Below are 10,139 nucleotides of genomic sequence, written 5' to 3' on the forward strand. Positions count from 1 at the left end.
ATACCATAGGTGAGGATGTAGGTGGAGAGGAGGCAATGAAGTGCAACATACGCTTGGGGCAACAAATAAAGTACTGTCTTCTACATTGCAGGTCATGAGAGAGGAATTTCTTAATTATCTTACAGATAGTTGCATGGTGCCTACTGCAGGATTCCCCAGGAGTAACTCATTTAAAGCTATGACAAATCATCCCTGTTTTCCAATGGGGAAACTGAGGCATGCCAAGATTAAATCTTTTGCCCAAGATAATATAGCTGATAAGTGGAAGAGCTGAGATTCAAACCTAAGGAGCCTGGTTCTAAAATCCACACTCTTCACTGCATTGGTACACTATCTCTCAGGCCACAGTTACAGAGACAATGTAGGACTGAAGGCCTGAAGACTAAGGTTCAAGTCCGTGGTCCACCTCCAATTATCAGCTCTAAACTACCTTGGGTAAGTCATATAATTTCTCTAAGCCTCAGACTCCGCCTTGGAGAAACAGGCACAATCCAGAGATCAGCTTTGTCCTGATCCTCCCGCTCCAGCCCATGGCCCACACCCACCCGGATGCAGAACTCAACACATCTTTGAGTTCCCTGTCCCATTTTGTTTCTATTGAATTTCAGTCTGCAGTTTCACTCTCTACTCAAGCACCCACTTATTCCCACTAAAGCATGCTCATTATTCCCCCTTAAAGAATCCTTTGATGTAAAAACATTGGAACAGTGAAGCTTGTTTTTCCAAGCATTTTTTAGGTGACACAAAAGAGGGAGGGGAAATTCATCACACATTGCAGACAAAACTACTTTAAAATTCCCCATAAGTATCCCCATCAGTCCCTTCTCTCCATATTGTCAAGAAGAGGAAGGTACTCCCAATGCCATTTCTTTCAGTTCCCAAAACTGTTAACTGTATGTTCTTTCGAATGTTTCCCTAGGCATATTAAAGTCTCACCTGTTTCTTATAAACTGGACATCACTTATTTATTTACAAATAATTTGACAGCTACGATGCACTAATTAGATCATGCATGTGAAAGTACCTCATACAAATGAAGTGATACATTAATAGAATATATCATTAATATTCACCTGCAAGATGTTACAAGTCAAATAACTTAAAATATTGACTTATCTAAACCTTTTCCTTTTTTAATAAAGTCTTGCTCTGTCACCCAAGCTGGAGTGCAGTGGCACCATCTAGGCTCACTGCAGCCTCCACCTCCCAGGTTCAAGTGATTCTCCTGCCTCAGCCTCCTGAATAGCTGGGACTATAGGTGCCCGCCACCAGGCCCGGCTAATTTTTGTATTTTTAGTAGAGATGGGGTTTCACCATGTTGACCAGGCTGGTCTCAAACTCCTGGCCTCAAGTAATCCACACACCTCAGCCTCTCAAAGTGCTGGGATTACAGGCATGAGCCACCGCACCCGGCCAGTTTATCTAAACTTATGATTGACAAGTGCATGACAGAGTTATTAGAAGGAACATTTCTATGCATTGGTGATTGATGCCAGTTAACACTCTCCCACAAACAATGCCTTCCTGGGAAGCTGCATCACAGCCAACACAGAGCTGATAAGACGAATCTATGAATCTGCATTCAAGCTCCTCTTTCTTAAAAATGCAAATAGGCCCTTCTCTCACAATTTTTTATTTAATCTTACTGGTCTTTCTCTTACTACTTTTTCTTACTTTACAAAAGTTTCAAATATATAGTCTATATTCACTGCCTCCTTTTGTTTTTTTTCCTCAACACCTGCTTCCTCCTGCTCACCTAGGAATATGGACTTTCTCTCTCTCTCTCTCCAATGTCATAATGAAAGGTTGTGGACAACAATGTTTGTAAATCCACAAAAAACTCCCTGTCGTGAAATACAATGGCCATGTCATCTTCCTCATTCTCTGGTGTTCTTGACTAAATTTGACATTTTCAAGGAAACCTAGAGAAAAGTTTGTAGTAAGAGGAGTCCTCCTTAACAACAGACAAAACTAATCAATTTGTTCAATGATCTTTTATTAAAACAATCATAAAGGGAATGTATTTTAATTGCTCTGCCAACTTAGGCAGCATCATGACATGAAGGTGCAGCTAGTCTGTGAAAATTCTTCTAAATTATGAGGCTTACATGTGAAAGAAACTTGATAGAAGTCTTCCCAAATTTGACAGCAACCCTAAAAATGTATGGCATTAACAGTAACAAGCTATAAATCTGAAACAAACTTTTCTACATTATTAATAATACATACATTTAAATCAGCCATGTTAGAGAAAAGACTGAATTCTTTGTGTATTCTCTTTATGAAAAAAATATTACAAAATTGTTGTCTTATGCAGAAGTGATTAAAAAAAGAACGTAGCCAAAAAGTAGGGTAAAAAGATAATATGGAATTTTGCAAGGCACTGTATTAATAAAAACCATTGTATTATTTTTCTGGAAGTTAAGGTATATAGGCATTTCTCCGATTTTATTGGTTGGCAACTTCTTGTGATTTCTTAATTGTAATATTTACCTTTTATATAATTTTATATTCATTATTTTATATTTTTAAGGAATGTATTCCAAATTGTGTAAGCTTCAGATCCTTCCAAACCTGCATCCTATTATACACTAGTTCTTCTATCATAGAAATATAGGCTATTAAGTCAAGTGCTCTCCTGGATGATAGAAGTGAGGTGTTATTATCAAACTCTTGTGAATAACAGGATTCCCTTCTCACTTCTGCCATCTTCCTGGACTCCCTACCATTTCTCTGTATATAAGTATACTTACAACCATGTAACATGCAGAGAATATAAAGATAAATAGATAATATCCCCACTTCGAGTAGATTAGAGCCCCATGAGGGGAAGAAGACATGTAAGTTAATAATTAAGCAACAATCTGATAACTGTTCTAAAGGAGTTAAGAGCACAGAAGGTGAGAAATTGACTGTACCTTAGGAATTCGGGAAATGTGTCACAATAAAGTTAAGAGCTAACCTGGGCATAAAGAAATAAGAGGGAGTATGCCTGGCAGGGGAGGGAGACTGCATTCCTACGGGGAACATTGCAGGTTAATTTATGTGAGCAGAGCATCAAATCCAGTGCTATGATGCGCCAATTAGATCATGGATGTGAAAGTACCTCATACAAATGAAAGTGATACATTAAATGAAACGATGCATTATTCTAAAGAACATAGTCCAATATGCTGTGCTGGCATACAAAGAACAAACAACAACAAGCCATTCCCCAAAAGGGAAGAATCACTAGCTTCTCCGAAGAATTCACAAGTAAGCTTATAGGTTGCACCCTTTAATGTACCAAACATGTATAAATCTTGAAAACTGTGGGCTGAAGCCTTGGTTTCAAAGAAGCCTGAACACTGAATCCTCCAACACATTTTAGCTGTGTCATCTGGAACAACTGGGTAATTTTTACAGCCTCAGATTTTTCATCTGTAAAATGATCATATTAGTAGTTATATCAAAAATGTGTCCTGATGATTAGACCAGCCATGCATGGCATAAAATAAAGCTGGCCAAATGTTATTTGTTAATAAGCGAAGCTAACATATCCAAGTTTTTCTAATATTGAAGATAGATGAGAACTGCACATCTCTTTGTTACCCTGATAATTAAGGGGAGAGTCAGCACCTGTCAGCCAAAAACAATCAAGCTGAAGGCAGGAATGTTCTTTCAAATAGCCAGAGCATTCCAAAGAATGCCAGAAATGCCCTCACATTCTCTATCACATTCCTTTAAGCAAAAATTAATTTAAACAAACAGCCTAAGCATGCCATATCAGAAACGTACACACAGGAAAAAAGACCAAAAACTCAGTCCCAATGAAAAATAGCCATCTTGTAAGGAAATAAGCACACAATTCTGTATGCCAGAAGATATGTTGTCGAATATATTTCTACAGAAGCCAGTCTCTTCATGTTGAGGCTCAGTAGGAGCATCACCAGGCCGTGCTACTTCACAATCCTTAGCGGGGAACACTGTCTTAGACAATTGTCCCTGACGCATAGCTTGATCCTCTCCAGCCTTAATAGAGTGGACTCCTTGTTCAATGGTAAAATGTGCGCATTCTGAAGAAGGGACATCAACCTCCTCTATTTAATTAGAGACCGTTATGAAGAAGTGAACCATGTTATGCTTTAGTCCAGTAGGCTCTTAACCCTTACAAAACTGGGAAGGAGCAGATGATACATCCATATCTTCTCACAGTAAGCCTGCCTCTTGGTTTTTGTGACTGAGGATTCTGAGATGGTCAATATTTGCAGGATGGTCTGACAAATGGGGCTGTAATAGCAGCAATCTGTGAGCATGGGCGGGTTTGGGTTTGTAGTGTTGGTACTACAATGGTCCATAATCTAGAACCTGAAATATGTATTAATTTCCTAGGCATGTTACAATTATTTCTCCAGAGCACAAAAACACAAGGATTTATGCTACCAAAAGTGTTAGTAGTCAGACCTGACTCCCTGCTGGCCACGATCATATAAGAATGTACAAATGTGGAACACCTCTGAATTTCTACATTTCTTAGCTTTCTCTTAATTACTAATTTCACTTAATGTGCTGTGCCAGAAGATCATAACTACCCTGACCAACAGTTTTTAATAAGACAAACAATAAGCCATGAACAGAGAAGGGCCACATTACTTATTGAAGAAGGATTTACATGAAATGAGGGCTGAATTGTTTAACTGGAAGGACCACCTCTACAGGTCTCCTTATATGAGACTATAATGAAAACCAACAGACGTGAGAGCACAGGATACAGTCCTGAGCAGCCCTTCAGCCACACCTGCATATTTAACTACAACTTCTGAAGACAAGAAGCACTGGCAGACTTAATGGCTTCTTACTACCAAAGCGAACAATTAAATCTGGCCCTCTGAGAACAAGGGATCATAGAACATCTTTAGGGAAAATGTACTTTTTGTGGCCCATCAGAGGATCATTACATAGTGGCACTGAATTAAGCCTTGACTTAAGGTAACACGAGTATAGGAGAGAAAAGATTGCATTTAAGAATGTTGCTTTTAACGGGGGACTCGGAGAAAATGTACTTGATAATGGATGTCATTTGCTTGCATCCAACCACACACCTTTATCCTTTGTTGTCCCCCATCTCAATGTTGAAAAAGAAGTCCCCCAAAATGTTTTATTGAGGGAACTGTTAAGGGTTTCTACAATTTCCACAGCCAACTTATTCAGGGCTCCACTGCACCAGTCATGTGTGAATGAAGGGCAGTATTTGTGTTAATTTGCAGATTGCTGGGACACTTGACAGTCTGCCTTTATCCTCTCAGTTCTGGTGTCTCTCTCAGATTTGGGATATACCAACAGTCCATAGGATTTCATATTTCTCTGACTAGAAAAAGTTAGATATGATCATATTAACACTTAAAGCAGTGTTTCCCAAGTAATAACTCTCAGAGAAAATGACAGTATGTATTTATACCCAGCAGGAATCAGACATGGTAGTGTGTCTAGAAGTAACTAGCTGGGGAAGGAGAGGAAAGTGAGGGTGGTGAGGGAGAGTAGGGGGCTCCAGCACCCTAAGTCATGCCCTGCCAGCCTGGGCTTCATGGATCAATATCGACCTACAACCAAGAACCCAGAACAGCATCTGCCAGGAAAACACTCCTTTAGTGGATATGGATGGTTCAAGCATTTCCTTGGGAACACAAGTAAGATTCTAACATCCTCCGTGGTATCATGAGCCTTTATGCGATGAAATAGGGGATTATGAGTCAATATTATTTAGTCTTATAAAGAGAAAGGGACCCATAGGATAGGTGCTCCAGTAATCTTCACTACTGCATTCATGTTTTACATACCAACAAATACAAGAACCTAAGAATGCAAAATTGAGCTATACTACGCATTCGCAAATCAGATACAAACTCATTTACCCTCAACCTGAAAGAAGTCAGGGTGAACCTAACATTTAAAAGAAATGTATTAAATATCTACAATTCTTTTCTTCTTTTTCTTGTTTCATTTTTTTTTCACTGTCATCTGTGATGTAGGTAAAAACAGAAGGTATTTAAAGTAGGCAAATATTCTGTGAATTTTCTTTGTCTAATCATCTTTAAAAATGTAAAAAGCAGTTGACTATGACGGTGTGGTGGAGACAGCAAGAATTAGTCCAAGATTGGATGATTTCCACAAAGAACTTGCAAGCTGGGATACATATATAACCACTTTCTGAGATGCTTACTCTAGTGGTTCAGATACTCTGACCTCAGTTAGACAGAACAGGCTGCATACCATCTTAGCAAGTTTGTAAACAAAAATATCTAAATGGCTTGGAAAGGAAATAACACTAACCATCTGAAACTGCTACTGATAGAAAGCAAGTGTAGAAGTTGAAGATCATATGAGTCACTTTAATAACCATCTTAATAATAACTTTGTCCAAAGCTGCTACTTGCAGCTCTTAAAATGATTAATAATTATTGTTATTCTCTGTGATGCAATCACCCACAGGATTATACACATGGTGAACCATGAAGAGAAAAGGTTTTAGAGTAAGGTCCTCAACCATATTGGTAAGCTTTCAATAAATCACCTATGGTGTGTGAGGCACTCTCTAAGGATATAGTGGCAAACAAGACCCAGAAGTCGAGTAGAATACCACTACCAAAGACTTCAATTGTATTTTCTTGCTGAGAAAAATGGGGTCCAGTGGACCTGTAGTCATTAAAAGTAACCATTTGTATATACTTCACAAAATTATATCAATACCTGTATGACAATATCTCTCCAATATCTCTATGTTAGGAATCTATGATTCATTTACATTTTCTCACGTTACTAATATTTTATATGATTCTGTAGAATATTGCTTTAATAGAACTACAGGTTGGGTTGAGAGCAAGATGACTTAATTGCATGATTACAGGGCCATCATTCACATAGCATTAATATGAATACTATCTGCTAGAGTTGGGTAGCAAGTGGACCCTGTAGGAAAAGAAAAGACGAAGAAAAGAGAGCAGAGAAAGTACAAAAGGAGTTACTAAAGAAACATCCTTCTAAGCAAATTTTCACTTATAAGATGTTTTATCAATGAGGGGTGTTAGGAAACAAAAAAGTACATGTTTAAAATGAGAATGATTGAGCCATTGATTTGAAAAGCAAAAGTCCACAATGAGAGAGAGAAAGTTTGTAAGTACAGGAAAGACACTAGAGCTGCCTAGTTGTCACTCTAGGTTCCTTAATCAATTAAAATAAGAAAAGCTCCTCTTATCCCTAATGTTCTCCACCAAAGACCCAACAGGAGACAAAGCCTTAACCAAAGGACATTCACCAGAATTACCACCAAAATGGGCAGGAACTGAAGAGAGAAAAGATAGGAGAGGAGTATCAGTTAGAGGGAGAAGGAAGGCATCCAAACTAAAATACATTGGCTTGTTTTAGGTTCTGAAAAACATAAACAGTAAGAGACTTAATAGAATGATGGAGGAAAGCCAAGTCCTCTGAGGGAAGCAATAGAAAGAAGTCCATCCCACACACAGCACATTCTATCATGTCTCTCTGCAGCAAAAGAAGTGTTTGCTTGACCTGCCTAATGTGCTACTTAACAACAATGCTGCCATCAACAGCCACCTTTGCTATCAGCAGCTGCAGCGGGATGCTTAATGACTATGTGCTACTGTACTCTACTAAACACGGCATGTAGATGACTTTCCTTCATCCTTCAAGCACCCTTATGAACAACATCCTATTATTATCTCTGTTTTCACAAAAGAGGAAACCAAGTCTTAGAAAGTTGGAGTAACATTTACAACTTTTTGTTGGCTGTTTAGAGTTGTAAGATTCTTCACCCACTTAGAGATTAAAATTATAGATTAAATTATACATTACATTTAACCTCCATCCTGCGTCACTGAAGTTGATGGAATTCTGCACTCCTCCACCTGCTTAGTGATACTAGCATACAAGCTTTTACAAAACAATGCATTTTCTTATCTGTTTCATTGATCATGATCTTATAATCATCATATTGCAACATAGCCCCCATGTTGATGATCCAGACAATTGCACCACCAACAATCAAGTTTCATTTTTAATAAAACTTCACTAATATCCCCAGTAACAATAAAACTTCTAGGTTAACAATAAGACAATATTTCAGTTGACTTTAGGGGGCCATCATTTGAATATGCCCACCTAATTATGTAGTCAAATTATTTGCCCTTGAGTGACTCTAAGAAATTCCTTACTTTGTGTAGAACACTTACAATTAGAAATAGATTTCTATGCAGATTACATTCCCTATTTGGTGCCTCATTCAATTATTGGATAATAAATGTGATTTTCTAGGCATACTATGCATCATAACAGTTGAAGCATACATAAAGCAATGTAATGTGTTACCATACATATATAAAAACAACTTACATAATAGCCAAAAACACTATTAACAAGATTTATTAAAATTGTAGGAACAGATTAAATGCTCAGAAAGTTGTTTCTTGCCAGATTTGTAAGGCATTTGAAGTATCAGAGAAAATCAGCTATATTAAAGTTTTAAACACTTCTTTAAGTGGTTAATGAATTTAATTTATAAATGAGGTTGTTTGGAAACATGGAATCAAATTTACAAACATCATATGAAGTCATTGTCAGTGGGCAGGATGGTTCCTAAAGCTCTTGTATAGGACATTTCAGTTTGATTAATGTTTTTTATTTTCTTATAGGATTAACAAATTTATTCATTTCTTTATTCCAGGATTACATATTAGTCCCCTAACCAAGAAGAACAGAATGATCATATTAGTCTATAACCACCAATGCTAACATTTCAGCTTATCAATAGAGATTCTGCATTCTATTTCCAAGGGTGATTCTTCTTAGGCTACAGTTAATTGAGGTAAACCTGCTTTTATAGTAATGGGATTGTAATCATTCCAGTATTAATTTTTCACAATGTTTAATTCACACTTGAATTACATGTGAGTCTGGTAATAGACCAAATTACGTGCAATGATACACGAGTTCTTTATTTTTTTCACAATGTTTAATTCACACTTGAATTACATGTGAGTTTGGTAATAGACCAAATTATGTGCAATGACACGAGTTCTTAATTTTTTTCACAATGTTTAATTCACACTTGAATTACATGTGAGTTTAGTAATAGACCAAATTATGTGCAGTGGTACATGAGTTCTTAGACTATAAAGTTTTGAATGCATCAATTTAAATCTAACATCACTTTATCTCATTTTATCCCAATATAAAAGTTTTTCATGTTTTCCTTTTTTCTATCCTATCAGTTTCTCTCCTATGTAATGTATAATATTTTCTTATTAACATTAATATACTATCATATATTATCATACCAAGTTGTTATTTAAATTCATATTTAATGCTTTAGTAACTTCGATTTTAAAAATAAACTTAAATCTTATCCAAGCATATTATAAAATAATACCTACTGGTGGGGAATTTTACTAACATCACTACTTTCTAATTCAGAAAAAATTAGTGTTAGAGACCAAGTTTGAAAGGTCTTTACATAAATACAATTATTTCCCTCAAAGTAGAAATATAAAATAATGCAACCCAATTAACATCAAGTTAAATATACTATATAAAATTTAAATTTTAAATTATTAGAGAAATAGATTAAATTTAATTATTTTATGTATTTCTTGATAGAAATAGAAATGATCTATATTTTGATCAATATTTTTGATCTAATGTAACAAATATATCAAAGAATTTAAGAGTAACAATGCCTATAGATTTACTTTGTTAAGATTCTGAAATTGGCTATTTAGAAAAACAACAGCATATTTGTATTACAAGAGACTTCTTCAAGCATAATATGTATGTATTATAAGTACAAATCTTTTATTATCAGTTCAGATAGTGGTATAACAAGGCATTTTTAAAGTAAAGACAAAAATTAAAAATCAGAAAATTATAGACATCGAAAATATTAGCTTTTTTTGCTCTAGGGCAAAGCCAGAATTTTTTCTTAGATTAAAATATAACATTCTTGATCCGTATACATTCTTTTGAAAATAGTTGTTCATCACTAAGCAAACACATTATTTTTTAAAAATTTACTAGTCACGTGTACATATACACACTTAATGTGTCCAGAGATATTTTTCTTTATTGCACACAAGGAAATATCCAAACTA

This window comes from Macaca mulatta, chromosome 5 (genome assembly GCF_049350105.2).
Source record: "Macaca mulatta isolate MMU2019108-1 chromosome 5, T2T-MMU8v2.0, whole genome shotgun sequence".
Lineage (NCBI taxonomy): Eukaryota > Metazoa > Chordata > Mammalia > Primates > Cercopithecidae > Macaca > Macaca mulatta.